Here is an 18,092-nt window from a genome sequence, read left to right on the forward strand (position 1 = left end):
CCTGCAGGCTCCTGACACCCAAACCCTGCGGCCAGCCTGGGGTGGCATGTGGTGCGGCAGGAGCCGTGTTGATTTAAGGCAAGAAAGCCAAGAAGTAACAGCCCCACTGTCCTTTCAGGGCCAGCTCAGTAAGGAGCTTTGCTTACCAGAGATCCAAGAGTTTGCAAATCTGATAATTAACACAATTTGCCTTTGAGGAGGCTATTTCGGCTCTTGGAAGTTTTGTACGTATCACCTGTGTGGTGTTGCGTGTCCTGTCCTTTAATTTGGAGAAGTGTGGTGCTGTTGGATGTACAGCCTTTGAAAGATGCCAGCTCCAGAAAAAAAATGAATCTATTCAAAGCCAAATGTGTGTGTGGGAAGAGAGGAGTATCTGTATGATAAGCCGTTCTCGGCTATGTAGCTCTTACTCTTTTGATCTTTGTTAAAATGTACATTTGTGAGACACTAGCTTTCAGTGCCGGTGGTTACTATAAATCACTGTGACTGTGTTGGGAGTAACTCATGCTGGTTGTGGTCATCATTGGGAGCCTGCTTGCTGTGGCCTTGGGAGGGAAAACCATAGGAAATGGCATCTTGTACTCCTGCTATTAAAGCCACATGAGATTGTCAGTGATTCTCTTAGTCTGTTTGTACAAATGGATTTGATTACATTTCTCTGTCTTTGTAATTGTAGTAAAAGGTTTGGGAAGCTTGATCTACCATAGGATGAAAACATTTTAAAAACTTCTGTAGTAAACTTCCGAAAGCAGCACTCTGTGTATAAAGCGTCCCTTCTTTGCCAGCATTTTAACACATTGCAATTGCAGCTGATGTTATGGTGTTGCAATACTGTGAAGGAAGATGTGACGGGAAGGAAGTATTGCATAGTTCCTTATTCTGAAATGGCTAACGGCTTTGTGGCCTTCTTAGGAAAACACCTGATTCTTTTCTTGAGGAATAAATCCTCTCTAGAACAGAGATTAAGAAGATTCACAAATAATTACACTTAGCTATTAAAACTTTTCTGCTTATATTAAATATGGACAGTTGCACACTGCACAGCATAGCATTTGGCACAATTCTTACCCCTTCTGTTAGTTTCTGACAGTTTGTAGGTCTGCCTCTAAAACTATGTCAAATCAGAGTGATACAGTTGTTGCACATTATCGTTGTGTATTCAGTGATCAGTTAGTTATAAGCTTTGCTGATATATTGAAACAAAGGATATAGTAATAAATCAGTAATTTAAGAGCATGGTTTCGATTGTGCTACTGTTGTGGAATTTTTGTGTTACCCTAAAATAAAATTTAAGAAGAACATAGTTAATTTTTCACCCGTTAAATGCAGCCTTGCGTGGAGGTTGATGCCAGTAGGTTTCTGCTGACTAGTTATTTACTGAAGAACAGAGCTGTATATACTCAGAAATTGATAACAGAATCTGACTATTTTCACTGGATTTTCCCCCCTCACAAGCTAAATCAATAGGGAATACAAGGACATTCATGGTTTTTATTTGTGTGTTGTTCTGCAATGGCTTAAATCAATGAAAGTCAGTCCCCAGCTCCTCCTCTTCGCATTTAAGGGAATGAGGTGGTTCAGGTCATTGGCACAGGAAAAAATCAACGTAACAAGTGATGTAGGAGCGAGTTAGCTTATATGGGGTCTGGTGAGCGGGAGCACTGGCCTAAGAGACAAGTCAGGAATGTCAATGAGGTTAAGGAGGGACAGGGTAGTGCCAGCTGTTACTGGCTTGTGTTGCTGCAGAACTGGTAACAATGCATCTTCGTACGCAGAAGAAAGTTTTATCCTGCTACTGACAGGGGAAAAAAAAATACTCTTCCAGTGATGGTTTCCACTATATGGTATAGCTTTACGATTATGTGTATTTGGTGATCTTGTAAAGCAGTCACAACATGGCTCAGTTTGCAATATAACTTTAAAACCGTGCTCCTCATCTCTATGACATTAACCTGCCAGATCTGAAGTCACAGGAGTTTTAATGTTACTGTGTGAGGAAGCTGTAGGTTCTGAAGCAGTTAGAACTTCCAAATGTGAATGCACACTATCAATTTTATTTGCTGTTGTGCATATCAGGAACGCCTTTTTTTCAAAGATGTGCTGCTATCCCTTCAGTAGTTAGAAATATAGATTAACATTTAAGAACTATGTTTTTATAGAAATAATTAAAATAGTTAGATAAAAATGAAGTAGAAGTTACAGATTGCTTTTATGTTAATCCTTTTTTTAGCTACAAAACCTGTCCACAAAAAATGTGGCCTGGCTACCTTTGAACTTCTGTAAAAATAAATTCAAGTCTCAATTAACCAGATGGTCTTTTGCAGGCTTTATTAACATTAGCATTAATGTAGACTTGAGAATGTAAACAAAAAGGACTCATTATAAAAGTCTTTGGTTTAGAAACCAAAGATGGAGTTTTTTAATGCTTCCTTTCACAACTACATTGCAATTCCCAGACTACATGAAAATAAAGTTATGGCTTTGGTATTTGACTTAGTCAATACTTTGCGTCAAGTGGGGGGAAAGTGTCTTTTTTTCAAGAGAATGGCTCAGCAAGATCTGACTGAAGACTTTGTAGAAAGATAGTAAAAAGAAAGTATTGCTGTAAGGACTGGGGACCCTGTGTGGCTTGGGGAGCCACAGGCAGAGTTAAAAGAAGAGCTAGGTTTGATGTTGCTTTGGCTAGAAGTTTGTGAAGCAAGGTAGCAATTTCATCAGAGCAGCTCAGGCAATGCTACCTTCTCAACATGTGTCACTGTCGCATGTGTGTTGACTTCTTCCCTGCCAACAGCAATAAGGAATGGCTTTTCAGGATGCTGGTGAAACAGTTAATGTGGGCAAGGCCAGTTTGATTCTCCTGGTCATTATTGTTTTGCCCATTCATGTAGATCTCCCTGATTCACTCATTTCTGCTTCCAGGTCACTGATGGTTGGGCTGGTAGGGGTGTTTAGCCTAGAACTGCTTTCATGGAATCACAGAATAGTAGGGGTTGGAAGGGACCTCTGGAGAACATCTAGTCCAGCCGCCCTGCCAGAGCAGGACAGGAATGCATCCAGGTGGGTTTTGAGTATCTCCAGAGAAGGAGACTCCACAGTCTCTCTGAGCAGCCTGTTCCAGTGCTCTGTCACCCTCAAAGTAAAGAAGTTTTTCCTTATGTTCAGTTGGAATTTCCTGTGTTCCAGTTTGTGCCTGTTGCCTCTTTTCCTGTCACTGGGCAGTACTGAAAACAGTCTGGCCCCATCCTCTTGACTCCTGCCCTTTAGATATTTATAACCATTGATGAGATCCCCTCTCAATCATCTCCAGGCTAAACAGACCCAGGTCTCTCAGCCTTTCCTCATAAGAGAGGTGCTCCAGTCCCCTGATCATCTTCATAGCCCTCCACTGGACTCTCTCTAGTAGTTCCCTGTCCTTCCTGACCTGGTGGACCCAGACCTGGACACAGTACTCCAGATGTGGCCTCACCAGGGCAGTGTAGAGGGGGAGGATGACCTCCCTCAACCTGCTGGCCATGCTCTTTTTAATGTGCCCCAGGAGACCATTGGCCTTATTGGCCATGAGGGCACATTGCTAGCTTGTGGTCAGCTTGTTGTCCACCAGGACTCTCAGGTTCCTCTCTGCAGAGCTGCTCTCCAGAAAGTCAGTCCCCAACCTGTACCAGTATATGGGGTTATTCCTCCCCACATGCAGGACCCTACACTAGACATCATTAAACTTCATTATGTTTCTCTCCACCCAGCTCTCCAGCCTGTCCAGGTTGGAGACACTCGCTGAACGGCAGCACAGCCTTCTGGTGTGTCAGCCACCCCTTCCAGTTTTGTATCATCAGCAAACTTGCTGAGGGTACTCTCTGTCCCCTCATCCAGGTCGTTGATGAATATATTGAACAAGACTGGACCCAGTACTGACCCCTGGGGAACACCACTGGTTACAGGTCTCCAACTGGACTCTGCGCCGCTGATCACAACCCTCAGCTCTGCCACTGAATGTGTTTCAGTACATGACTTTCAAATTATTTAAAATTATTGGAAATGGCTGAACAAGTGAGGTGTACATAAAGTGTCTTACCTTTTTTTTTCTTCCTTGAATGAGAATCTGACGAAGTTGTCCCTGAAATTTTGAAATGTTTTGTTTCTTGTGCAACTCTGTCACTGAGGTATCTTCGATAGTACAAGTTTTGCATCTGGAGTGGATGGATCACAGAAGGATGTACATGCAGCTCAAAGCGGGGCCAAGTTTAAGTCCTCCTTGAAATTACAGTTCCGAATGCTTGAGGGCTTCCTCTGTGTGTGGGTGAGTTTTAGAAAATGTTAGTCTCACGTGTTAGCAGTTACTGGTGTGTGTGCATGTCCCCGCTTTTCTTAAGTTACCACTGGGTCTTCAGTGATTTCATGGTTAAAACCAACTTTGTGACGACTTCTTGAACTAAAATTCTGTATATGTTTTCCATCAAATCTGCTTTTATCAAGACAGCACAATTAAATGCTGCAAGGTCAACTTGCATACTGGCCAGTGGAAATGCACCTCATTTTGCCGCTTAACCACACAGTTCTCTGTTCTGTGCCAAAGCGTTCATTTCTACAGACTCACCGTAATTATACCGTGATTAGTAACTTTATAGGTGTGGTCACACATAATACAGAAGACAAATGCTTTTCCAAACTGAGCTACTGTAAGGTAACAAATTAATGCATGTTGAGGGTCAAATTTTTAGCAGTAGTTCTGCAGTGTCCTGGTGTCACCCTGCCAACAGGGACAAGACGGGGTGGCATCTGGAATTGGACAGTCCCTGGAGCAGCCATTCCTGAATCACCAGCCAAAAGAACACTGGCAGGGAGGGGTGGGCAGTGAAAACAGGCGCTTTCTTCCCCTGTTTCAGGAACAGCAGCTTCACTTTCCTCCCACTCTCACGACAGAAGACTTGGCGCTTTTAGAGCGTTCATGTGCAAACTGGATAAAAGCGTCTGTGAATATGGAAACGCATTTTTGGCATGACTTCTATTATAGTGTAAAGGTTTCCTGTCTTCCGTGGAAAATGACTTTTGGTAAATCACATCACCTTTTCTTGTGAGATGTTTTTTCCTTTACTATTAAATCATTACAAATGGTGGTAGTTGGAACAGTTACTGCCACTTTCATTAAGTGCCTTCTGCATCCTGGAATCTCTTTAAGTGCTGCAACCCAGTCCACACGAAAACATTTAACAATATGGGAGCTTTAATTTAAGCGTGTAAGTAGTCCTGAGGCAGTCAGAAGGATGACTCAAGTTTTTTAAAAGTTAAGCACTTGCCTAACTGTTCTGTTAGGTCTGAAGCAATTTTTAATCACTTTGAAAGACTGAGAAGCCATTTTTCAGTAAGTCGATAAAAAGAATGTATTAATCTGTCAGCACAGGCAACTATTAGACCAGAATACAGCTCCAAACAATTAAAAAAAAAAAAGTCCAGCCCTGACCTTTCTTTTGTGCTCAGTAAAGAAAAAAATGGTAGCCTGGTCTGTCAAGGAGAGTTTAGGTTACAGTTTGAGTCTGTTTCTGTTGAATCACACTTCTGTTTTATGTATTGCCTAGTAGTAAAATAAATGGAAGTTTTCAAAATATTGGTGGCGTGGTTTAGCGCTAGCTGGCAACTAGAACCACGCAGCCACTCGCTCACCCCCCTCCCCTTTTCCACCCTCAGGAAGGGGGTGGAGGGGAGGAGAGAAATATTAAAAAAAAGTGGGAGGGCAGGAGGGGGAGAGAGGGAAAAAAAACTCTTGGGCTGAGATAAAGACAGTTTAATAGAAACAATAAGAGAAAAGGAAAAATAACAATAATAATGGCATAGGTCACTCTCACTGCTCAGTGAATTGGGACCATCACAAGCAATGATCACAGATTCCCGCCGCCAGCTGACTCCCATTTATGTACTGAGCATCACATCTGTGGTATGGAATAGTCCTTTGGCAATTCCATCATTCTGTCTTTGCTTCTCTGGGAAGCTGAAAAAAAAGTCCTTGAATAGTGTAAACATGACGTAGTGACAACTAGAAACAATAGGTATTATTGACACTCCTTTCATGGCAAAAGGAGCTGTTTCCCAGGTGAAACCATGACAATTGGTATACATGCTGATGTACTACAGTACTTCTAAATAGCAGAGGGAATTTCAAAACCATTTCAAAACTGCAGCCTGCAGTGCAGCCTTACACCGGGGTTGTGGATGATGGGGAGTTGGCAACATCATATGAAAAAAAAAAGGGACTTAATAGGCTACCAGGCTGAATCTGATGATTAGGTAACGAGGGTGAAGCCTAATGAGCGCTCCAAAAGTTGGAGCGGGTGCTGAGTTTGTGTATTCAAATGGAGGGAAAGAGGCATGCAAAGAAAAAGCCGTACAAGTCATGGGAGTAGGAACAAGCCAATGAAGTGGGCATCACACCACCAACAGCTTGGCCTGAGACACAGGGCTTGTGCTGGGGGAATTTTGCTCTCAGACAGCCTGGTCACTTACAGACTGCAATTAGCAGGGAGAAGGTGGACTGGGTAGTTGTGAAGGCAAAAAACCCCAAAACCAACAAAAAACTTAAACTGTGGATGCTGATGGGTAATTACCACAAGTCATTGTGGTGCATGTGCAGAGTGAGGGTCTGAAATTGAACTTTTGAACTCTCAAGCACAAACCTGCTGCTTGATGACTGCAGCTGTGTGGGCTGCTTGTGACTTCTTGTAACAGCTCAACTAAACAAAAATGGCATTTCCTGAATCCTCCCATTAACGAATTGGCATTAGCCAGTGAGTAGGGTGACCATGCCTTGTGCTTTTGCATGTAGACTGTCACATGGGGAAGCCAGGGGCTTGGGGCGTGGAAAGAATCATAGAATACCAGGTTGGAAGGGGCTTTGGGCATCACCTTGTCCAACCTTTCTTGGCAAAGCACAGTCTGGACAAGATGGCCCAGCACCCTGTCCAGCCGAATCTTAAAAGTGTCCAATATTGGAGAGTTCACCACTTCCCTGGGGAGATTATTCCAATGGCTACTTGTTCTCATTGTGAAAAATTTTCCTGTCCAATTGGAATCTCCCCAGGAGCAACTTGTACCCATTACCCCTTGTCTTCTCCATGTGACTCTTTCTAAAAAGGGAGTCTCCATCTTCTTTGTAGCCACCATTTAAATACTGGAACATGATGGTAAGGTCTCACCTAAGCCTTCATTTCTCAAGGTTGAACAAAGCCTGTTCTCTCAGCCTTTCCTCATATGGCAGGCTTCCCAGTCCTTTGAGCATCTTTGCGGCCCTTCTTTTGACCTTCTCCAGCCTGTCACATCTTTTTTGCATAGAGGGGACCAAAACTGACCACAGTATTCCCGGTGTAGCCTGACAAGCACTGAGTAGAGTGCGATAATGACTTCTTTGTCTCTGCTGGTGATGCCTTTGCTGATGCAACCCAGCGTCCTGTTGGCTCTCTTTGCCACAGCAGCACACTGTTTGCTCATATTGAGCTTGTTGTCCACTGGAACCCCCAGGTCCCTTTCCACAGAGCTGCTTCCCAGCAAGGTAGATCCCAGTCTGTGCTGCACTCCTGGATTGTGTTTTCCCAGGTGCAAGACCTTACACTTGTCCTTGTTGAACTTCGTAAGGTTCTTGTTATCCCACTCTTCCAGTCTACCTGGGTCTTCCTGCAGGGTGGCTCTCCTTACCAAGGTGTCCGCATCCCCACTCAGTTTGGTGTCATCAGCAAACTTTCGTCACAGTACACTTGTTCCCATCATCCAGATCACTTATGAAGATGCTAAACAGCGTTGGGCCACTTGTGACAGGTGGCCAGTTTGAAAAGGAGATGTTTACCACCAGCCTCTGGGTGCTGAAGGAGGTGAACATCCTGCAGGAAGAAAGATCTTGGAAGTAGGGAGAGGTCCTGGAGATGGGAGAGGTACATGGAGACAGACTCTGGAAGAGTTGGGGACCCTGGTTGGTAATGCTTGGGGCTGGTGGAGCAGGGAGCCAGCACAAATTCCCCAGACCAGTGCCCGTCTCCTTGATGAGAAGGGCTGATGGGCCTAAGTGAGTGGGTGAGAGAACCGATTGGGATGACAGCTCAAATGTCACTGGTTTTAAAATAAAGCTCTGTATCCATATCTACAGCTTGTCCTACCTGTGACATTGGTGTAGGATAAACACATTTGTTGTTATTATGGATCTCTTCTGGAATTGGGGCCGAAACCTCTGGATGACGTCTGTATTGATTGAGCTATTAGAATGCAGTATCTGCTCTTGGAGAGTGCTTAGAAAGGACTGGTAGTGCTTAGTAAGAGGTACGTTACTGCGGACTTTGGATTTCCATTTACTAACTTCACAGTATCTCTCTTAATTGCAATAGTCCTTCTAATTCTCATTGTTCTTATTCCTTTTTATATTGCTGATGGCCGCAGTTTTCTTCTAAGTCACTAACTGCAATACGTTAGCTTTAAAAGGGATCATAACTTCAGTTGTTTCTCTGACGGTGCTGAAGCCCTAAATAATGCACGGGGTACATACGTGTGAGTGCTGCTCGGCGGCGGCTGTTACCTGATCCGCTTGTTTCACTGCCTGCGCTTATGCGATTTAAAGACATCGCCGAATTGACTCATCTGCGTCGACGTGCTGCCGCGTGCGACGCTGTGTAGCCGAATGCTTCGCGCCTTGGAGAGATTTGTGCCGAGGAGTCCTAAAAACCGACAGCTGTGGGAGTTGCGGGCTGTGGGGCCGGCGTCCGCCCCCTCCTCCCCCCACCCCCCCCTTCTCCCTTGTCCCTGTCCCCGAGGCGGTGGCCCAGCAGGGCCGGGCTCCCCCCGCCCCTTTCGGGGATGCTCCCTCCCACGGGCAGCAGCATCCCCCTCCCCCCGGTAGCAGCATCCCCCTCCCCCGGGCAGTAGCATCCCCCTCCCCCCGGCAGCAGCATCCCCCTCCCCCGGGCGGTAGCATCCCCCTCCCCCCAGTAGCAGCATCCCCCTCCCCCGGGCAGCAGCATCCCCCTCTCCCCGGTAGCAGCATCCCCCTCCCACGAGCAGCCTCTCCGCGGGCGGCGGGGCTCGGCGCCGGTGCGGAGGCAGCCGTAGGAGCGGAGGAAGAGTCCGACACGGCTCCCCCGCGAGTGCTGGTGCCGGGGGGCGGGGGTTTCTGGCTTTCAGAATTACAGGAAAAAGTGTTACTCGTGCGGGGGGTGGTAACTTCCTATTTTGCCACATCCCTTCTCAGTCGCGGGGCGGCGGAGGTCCCTGTTGAGCCAGACGGCCGTCCTGAAGCTCCGGTAAGTGAAAAGATCTTTTTTTTTTTTTTTTTTAATTTTTTAAGCAGAGGTCTCTCTGCTCTTTTTTGTTAATATGGAGCGTGGGAAAGTGTGTAATTCTTCCCCGGAGTGTTGCTGGGGTCGATCTTCACCGGCGGTGATGCGTGCTTGCATTCACATCACTCCAGATGTTCATCCCAGTCTTAAGGCAGTGCATGCTTCTGTGTCTCTCCGGGCCAAGCACCTCCTTTCGGTTTCTTTCTTCCAAGTCTATGAGACAGTAAGAGTTGGAACTTCCAATTTAGCTGTTTGCATTTGTCTTTTTTTTGGGAAGAATATGATACAGATGCTTGGCAGTGTTTTTCTTTGTACGCACAGTAGTAAGAGTTAGTTCTCAAAATGTTTGCAAATATATGCAATCGTCAAAGGCGGTAAGAGCTCTTTCCTAACTGCTGGCTGCTTCGATTTTTTGTATTCACGCAAATTTTCTCAAAGTGGAACATCAGGTTTAAATACACTGGCCCCATGCCTTTTCTATGCTTGCACAGCTTTTTCCTCCTGGAAACAAAATAATTCTGTATTATGCTTGTGTACACGTCTGTCATGAGTGTCGCTCATGCTTAAGTTTGGGAACCTGCACTGAACTTCTGGTGTGTAATGGTCTGTGTGATTGTTCTCTTTTGATGATGATTGTCTAAAATAGTTGAAATCCAACTTCTGTCCTCCATCTATGAATTAAGACACTCGGCAAGAGAATGTGTTCATGCTTGAAGAAAGCTTCACGTATTGGGCAAAAGAATGGAATGGTCAGTTCAGATTTTTCTGTCAGATAGAGGCTTATCAGTAACAACAGGTCTCGAAAGGCATAAAAATGTGTGTGAGGAAAAGCTTTAGGTTTATATCATAGAGGTTGCAGTACCAAACTTAAAGATCTTGATTTTTCTATAATAATAATGTAAGTCTGGTAATTTTTTGCATTATTTGGTGCTTGTAGGGATTTTTTTTTTAAATTTTTTATTTTCAAAAAATTAAAAAATTTTAAATTTTCAATTAAAAAATGCTGTACTCGGGGAGATTTCAAAGGGACATCTCAGGGAGATCTCAAAACGTAGCTGTTTTTAGTAGGTCCTACGGAGCCTGGTTTCACACTACCATGCCATGTTTCACCTAGCAGTTTTGACAGATATAAAAATATTTTTTCCAAAGTTCACAGTATAGGTAGTAAACAAAAGAAAAACTGGATATATAACCTCTATGAGATAATCTGAATCATCTTATGCAGGTCAACACCAAGATATTTGGGATCAAAGAATACAGAGGGTGCTCAACAGGACAAAAAACTCTTGGGAAGTGGTAAGATAAAGACTGTTTTAGATGACTGTGTCCTCTGTTGGGGAAAAAAAGGGCTAACGTTCTGTTTAGATGCACAGTAACAGGCATAGCAGGTAAGTGCCTGGTAGTGATCTTATATTCCTGTAACAAGGTACATGAGGTGTTCTCAGCATCCAGCAGTGAAAGGTGGTAAGGAACAGGTGAAAAGAGGACTTAATGTATACTCTCTACCTTTATGTAAGGTTGAGATGAATATACAGAAGGATATTTGACCGTGGGAGTGTAAGCATGCTTCTTAATCACTGTGAAAAAGGTATGACATGAAATGATGTGTAGATATTGTCTATATTCCAAATTAACTCCTGAAAACAAGAATAAGTGATGCAATAGTAGTATAAACGCAAAACTCACTGTTGGGTGAGTCTGTAATGAGTCTGAGTTTAATGTTTTCTAAAATATATGATGTAATATTGTAACAAATGTAACCAAAATATTGCATGTAATCACATAGTTTACATGAAAAAAGGGACCAATATGTAAAAATCAAGAAATTAAATCTTGTTTTGTGTTTGTAGCTTTAAGCCTTTTCCCTAAAAATCAAGTTTTTATTATGAGGTATAATGTATTAATTAGCAAATAGATATTTATTTTGCAGCTTTTTTATCTAGCTGAGCATTTTGTACCTTGAGACATATTTAGAGGCGTATTTGTTATCCTTGCTCAGAGAACAATGAACTATATTCTATTTACTAGCTATGTATTAATTATTTTTCTGTATTATTATCAAGCTGCATTGAGGTAAAAATTGGAATTTAAATATAATACACAGCATTTTATATTAAAATATATTAATATTCAGTATGCTGTTAAATATTGTTCTATAACAAAAGAAAGGGTTCATCAAAACATGTTTTGCATCTGTAACCTTAGGTAATACTAAACAAAATAGCTGTTACCAGCAGTTGTTGACTGAGCTGACCTTTCCTGGTCACTATGTCCTTCAGGATTTTAGAACAAAAGTATCTTATCCTTTTCTGCCTATTTTTTTTTCATTTAGAGACTGAAAGAGGAAAATGGCTTTCCTGCTTTTTAAGTTTCCAGTTGATTTGCAGCTTTTGAATTAACAAGTCCTTGAACTTGATGAGTACAGCCTTTGGGTTTTTCTGTTGTTTGTTTGGTTTTGGGGTTTTATTTTTTGTCCGCTGTGGCATCTTTATAAGAAGTTTCTGCGGTCAAAATTTGGCACAGCATTTCAAGGGACTCTGCTCCACACTGCCCATTCAAATGTGTCCGTAAGCTTAGTGGTTTCTGTTTTCTCCATAAATAAGTATTGTTGAATTTATTTACTGGTTTTGCTTTTCCCCATAAATATGTATTGTTGAATTTATTTAGTTCAAGTGATTTTAGTAGATTATGATAGCATTACACTTTAAAATAGGCTGTCATAATTTCAAATTTAAATTGGTTTATTTTTCAAAAGAAAATTCACCTAAGTCCTGTTTAAATCAAGTTATATTTAAATGTTAAAATTTTAGAGCTTATTCATCCTAGTCTGAGGTTCAGTTGACTATTTTTAGCTCCGTTAAGGACTGTGGGTTATGAAACCAGTGTCCTCAGGATCTTCCACTCCAGTGTCTGTCATTTTTCCCATGGATGAGCTTGTCACGGCATGATTTATAGGGATTAGAATGTTAGGAAAAGCCATTAGCTGTCCCTCATATTTGCTGCTTCCTTCAGTATGTTTACATGACAGTCTCTTCTCTGACCTGTGTGGAGAAACCTCTGTTTTCTTCTTCTCATGCTCACCGGTACTTGCCCTTGATGGCATCCTGACCAATTCTGGAAGCTGACGCTTCTATACCCTGTTTTCTAGGAAGGATACTGAAGGACATATTTGGGTTGTTTGCCTGAAATGTCCTCTTTCCTCTAGAATTTCTGTAAATGCTGATGGAATTCAACCTTGGAGTTCTGAAAACTGATGGTTATGGCTATTCCAGTTGCATCTGTGCATAACATCGCAGTTGTCCCAGAGAGGTCTCCTGACATTCAGCGTTGGCTGATCTTGTATAGGGCAAGGTCTGTCTCTCCCTATGGTATCTGGCTTGGCAGAGCAGTAGCAATTGCTACTAAACCCTAAATAGAAGACAGCAACGGCTGTTCATCTTATTTCCTCTTTCATAGTTGTTAGAAGAGTGTCAGGCTTAGTAGGAAAGGATGCCCTGTCAGGTTCGAGCAAAGGTGTTGAGGTGTGGTCGCTCTCTTCTCACAAGTAACAAGTGATAGGACAATAGGAAATGGCCTCAGGTTGCACCAGGGAACGTTTAGGATGGATATTAGGAAAAATTTCTTCACCAAAAGGGTTGTCAAGCATTGGAACAGGCCGCCCAGGGAAGTGGTGGAGTCACTACCCCTGGAGGTATTTAGAAGACAGGTATAAGTGATGCTGTGGGACATGGTTTAGTGGTGGACTTAGCAGTGTTAGGTTGATGGTTGGACTCGATGATTTTAAAAGGCCCTTCCAACCTAGTTGATTCCATGATGTTATAAATTCTTGAAGATGACTGGGCTTACGTTTTATATAGTCTAAAGTCAGACTGCCTTTCCATTTATAGACATACCATGTTCTTTATTCATGGTGTAACAGCTACGCTGCATGCAGAAATATGTGTTAGTGTAGTTAAAAACGATCTTAGAATTGGGTCTGAATGGAAAAAGCTTTCCTGTCCTGAAACAGGGGAGAAGGGTGATTAAGAAATAGTCCTAAATAGAGTATGTGAAAAAATTACTTTGGGTAATCTTTTCCTCTGACTTCTTTAAATTTTTAAACCATAGCTCTTCCAAAGAACTTACATTTCAAAATGAAAATGGAAAACTAGAGGTTTTGGTATTGAGAAAACCTTGTTCCTTGTTTCATCAACTATGTTACACAATTTTTTTATTCTTTTAATGACACCTTCATTGAGATTGCCACTTCCTGCAAGAAATCTGGCTTTGGTGAATCACTTTTTTAAGTAGTTGAAGAAGACAGTTCTATTCATGCTATTTGTTTAGTCATCAGAATTTAGCTTTTATAGGTATCTTGAAGTGAAGCGCTTCTGAATTTATGATGTGACTTTCACTCAGGAATGTTCTCTCTTCACTTTCACACGTGTGATCTCTTAAGTAAATGGCCAGAGAGCTGTTTAGTCACGTTATCAATATAGCGACAACCACGACAAGACATGAGCGGGGTTGTAACCTGCTGAACCCTGGTCTCTGACATCTAGTGACGAGCAGCTGGCATGTCAAATTACTGGCTGCTAATCGGTATTGGAGAAAGTGGAAGGAGATGCAACATAGCATCGGGACTGAGCCAAATGAGCAGCTCACAGCAGCTCTCATCTATTTCACCAACTTGGATGCCTGTCAAATCACGTAGCAAGTTGCTTACATTTGCTAATGTAGCAAAACCACGGGTTTTTTTGCTTAGTTTTCTGCTGTTTTAGCAAGTGTGTGATAGGCACTAGAGGACCACTAGAAGAGTGGGAAAAGGTATGTGTGGGCCCAGGACAAGGAGTGCTCACTGAGCGTGGGTGGGATCTTTGGCTGCTCAAGCTTTCTGGTGAGCATGTGGAACTAGAACTTTTCAAAGGCTTGTAACTTGGCATCGCGGCTATAGTTGCCGTGCCTGATCTTTCAGCGCTGCGCTCCACTGTGGTGGGGTATGCGGCAGTATGTGGTATTTTTTAGCACAAGCATAATTCAGAAATGTTTTTAGAATTTCCCAATACTTTTGAGTTCCAATTCCTTGCTAAAAAAGTGTGGGATTGCTGGAGCTAATCAAAGGAATATGATTAAAAAAAAATGTTTTCCTTATTTGTGGAAATAGCTGAATTATTACATTTGGCTGAAATGCAGCCTCTTCTATCTCATGTGCCCACAAAATAGTGAACCAGCGTATGTAGAATATCAGCAGAAACTTTTAGAGCTTTGCAAAGCTGTAAGCAAAAAAAGACAGTGGAAAATGTTTGATAAACTTGATAGGCTTTTTCCTTTTTTCTTGTTTTGGTTTTGTTTTCTTTTTTTTTTTTTTTAATAGCAGATTGTTCTTCAACTCCCTGACAGAGTTTTTGCACCCTTTGAAGTGTTCTATGCTTTAACCAAGGCCATGCTTCCACTCATACTGTCTTTTATTTTTTTATCACAAACTCACAGCAAAAATCTATAAAATAATTTAATTTCCAGAAGAAGGGTAATGGTTCCCAGATAAAGTCGGTGTCCATGTCAGCTCACGGTTGCTTTTTTGGCACCGGCTCTTCTGTTGAAATAGGCTGTTAATTTTATTAAAATGTTTCATAAATCGATCCTTTCCTAGGCTGGAAGGGACTTTGTATGTCCTACCTGGGGAGAACCATGATCTTCGTTTTGTTCTTGGTATTACCTGATTTATTTTTTTTGTCCACGAAGCACGAAAACCTATTAGCACTTTTTACCTAGAGCAGTGTAATCAAGTTCCGTATTGACAGCTGCTCTGTGGTGACAGTGCGTTTCTCTCTTTTTGCTCTATTCTTTCATAGTTGCATATATTTGAAATGATGACTCTGCCTATATGATCTGGAAGCAGTCGTGTCTTGTCACACTGTTATCTAATCTTACAGCAACTTTTACTGGATTTTGTTACTGTGTAGTTATGTTCAGTGTATCTAAGGAAGAAGTCAATCACTAGGGGAAATTTAATTAGTCACGGTCATAAAATGTAAACCTTGTGTTCTATGGTTGATGCAGACAAGTGGAAAGCCTGTGCTTTGAGCTATTGGTTTTAAATCATGAAGTCTTTAAAACAGAGAGTACACAGTGAGCTTTTATTACATGTTGCTAGCAGTTAAGAAAAGAAAGAATATAGCTTTATTTTTTATGTTAAGTGACTAAGCTCTTTCCTGTAAGCAATTATATGTATGCTTATCTTCACATGCCACACAGAGGATTTGGTATTCTCACAAATGAGTATATGCTCCAAGATTAAAGCCATATTCATAGAGCTGTTGCAAAAACATTTTACTTGACCAATAAAATTATTTAAAGTTTAAAAAAAAAAAGCTTATGCAAGCGTAGCATCTGTAACTCTTTATTGATTTGGTTTTGGCTTACCATTCTTCTTAGTTTTGATTAGGCACATCATCTTGTAGTGCACTTGGGTTTTTTGCTTGGTTTTGTTGATGTTGATAATCACCTTTAAAGCATGTTGGTTTTCTGCAACTATTAGTCTCCTAGCTAATGGACTACTGGCTACATCGGTGTTTACCACAGCTGTATAGCAATCATTGGTGTGTGTACCTGTTAAGTTGTCAAAGCCTTTTTTGAGCCTTCATTATGATTTTTCTTTATTTTTGAATGGAATGTAGTTTTCTTGTAGCCATAACTACAGGACTGAGTTTTTTACTTTGGTATCTTTCTTAAACTTTAAAAAATATAATAGGAATAAACACACATTTTAGTGCTTACTGAATATATTCTTAGCTTTAACACAGTAGAACTTCTAGTATCTCATCAACATTGCTATGGACTATATGCATTCTAAAATATAGGAAGATCTATCTAAATATTTTCAAGTCTGCATCTATTTTTAATTCTGCACCTGCTGGTGCAGAATGTCTGGAACAATTGCTTAAGGTTCTTTGCCATCAATAGTGTAATTCATCTTTACTGCTTTGAGAAAAAGAACTTACACCCTAGGTAATTAAAGTAGTAATAGATTCTCTTTTTGTAATTGCTTTGTTTCTTGTTGGTACACATCTTGCTACAGCTGTATTTCAGGAGTGTGTCACTGCGTAAACTCCCTCATTTCTCTTTTTATCTCATGTGTCCTTTTTTTCTCCTGTTTTGCACTGTCATAGCCTCAAAGTGTAAAAAATACTTCCTGAAACAGACTGAAAATAACATTTAAGATGAATTCGGACAGAAACTGAGCACAAAGTGTTTTTATACGATGGTTTTCTGGTTTAGACAACTGAAAAACTTCATTTTGTAGCAAAACCAAGAGGTTTTTGTGGAATGGAATAATCTAGGGTAGAACCCCTCTGCCTATATCCCACCTATAGATCTCTGTCCCAAGCAGTGACCTGGTGCACACCTGCTTCCTAGCATTGTCCAAATTGTGGGAGGAGGACATGCCTTTTTTGGTGTAAAAGCTCCTGGTGTTCATGTCCTGTCTAGGGAGATAGCACTCGCCTCCCACTTGGAAACCCTCCTGAGATACAGGTTTGCATGGAGAGCCAAATTTCCAGCAGCTACTTGGATAAATCTGAAAGCCTTATGTGAAACAGGGATCCTAACTAACTGCAGCAATGGTAATGCCCACCTTTTGCTTATGAACATAGTAGCTAGAGCTACTTGTCCATTAAGCAGGAATACTGGGCCCTAGACCCTCATCTGCTGAAGGGGATCTGAAACCTGTTTTCTACAGGCAGATCTCCTGCTTACTAGCCAAAGGAGTAGCCTGGATTGCAACATACTCTGCCCTTCATGTTGGAGTCAGGCTGCTTTACAGACAAGGGGTTCTTACAGACAAGCTGATGAAGTATGGGCTGAATGAGCAGATGGTGAGGTGGCCCAGGGAAGTGGTTGAATCACCATCCCTGGAGGTATTTAAAAGACGTGTAGGTGTGGCACTTGGGGACATGGTTTAGTGGTGGACTTGGCAGTGCTAGGTTAATGGTTGGACTTGATGATCTTAAAGGTCTTTTCTAACCTAGACGATTCTATGATTGAAAACTGGCTGAACAATTGGGCCCAGAGAGTGGTGATCAGTGGCACAAAGCCTAGTTGGAGGCCAATGACTAGTGGTGTACCCCAGGGGTCAATACTGGATCCAGTGCTGTTTATCATCTTCATTAAGGATCTGGATGATGGTGCAGAGCATACCCTCAGCAAGTTTGCTGATGACACAGAACTGGGAGGGAGGGACCTCGGCAAGCTGGAGAGGTGGTCTGCCTGGAACCTCATGAAGTTCAACAAGGAGAAGTGCCAGATCCTGCACCTGTTGAGGAACAACCCCCAGACACCAGTACAGGGGACTGACCATCTGGAGGGCAGTTTTGCAGAAAAGGCCCTGGGCGTCTTGGTGGACACCAGGTAGAACATGAATTAGCATGGTGCCCATGTGTCAAGTGGTATCCTGGGCTGCATCAGGAGGACTGTAACCAGAAAGTCAAGGGAGGTGATCCTTTCCCCCTGCTCAGCACTGGTGGAGTACTGGGTCCAGTTCTGGACTCCCCAGTACAAGAGAGACATGGATGTACTGTCCAATGAACAGCAACAATGATGATTAAGGGACTGGAGCATATAGGAGAAGGCTGAGAAAGCTGGGACTATTCGGCCTCCAAGAAGGCTCAGCGGGAATCTTGTCAATGCCTGAAGTGGGGGTGCAAAGAACGTGGAGCCAGGCTCTTTCCGGTGGTGCCCAGTGACAGAACAGGAGGCAATGGGCACAAACTGAAACACAGGAGGTTCCCTCTGAACATCAGGAACACTTTTTCA

General features: G+C 42.4%; 1 protein-coding gene across 1 annotated transcript in view; it reads left to right on the plus strand.

Moving 5' to 3' along the window:
- Window positions 1-9,096: 9,096 nt before the first annotated feature.
- IL31RA (interleukin 31 receptor A) overlaps window positions 9,097-18,092 on the plus strand; it is a 40,709-nt gene continuing 31,713 nt past the window's right edge. Inside the window, exon 1 of the mRNA XM_074570676.1 lies at window positions 9,097-9,266. The gene's annotated coding sequence lies outside the window, so the exon portion shown is untranslated. The remainder of the gene's footprint in view (window positions 9,267-18,092) is intronic.

Source organism: Larus michahellis, chromosome Z, assembly GCF_964199755.1.
Source record: "Larus michahellis chromosome Z, bLarMic1.1, whole genome shotgun sequence".
In the NCBI taxonomy this organism is placed as follows: domain Eukaryota; kingdom Metazoa; phylum Chordata; class Aves; order Charadriiformes; family Laridae; genus Larus; species Larus michahellis.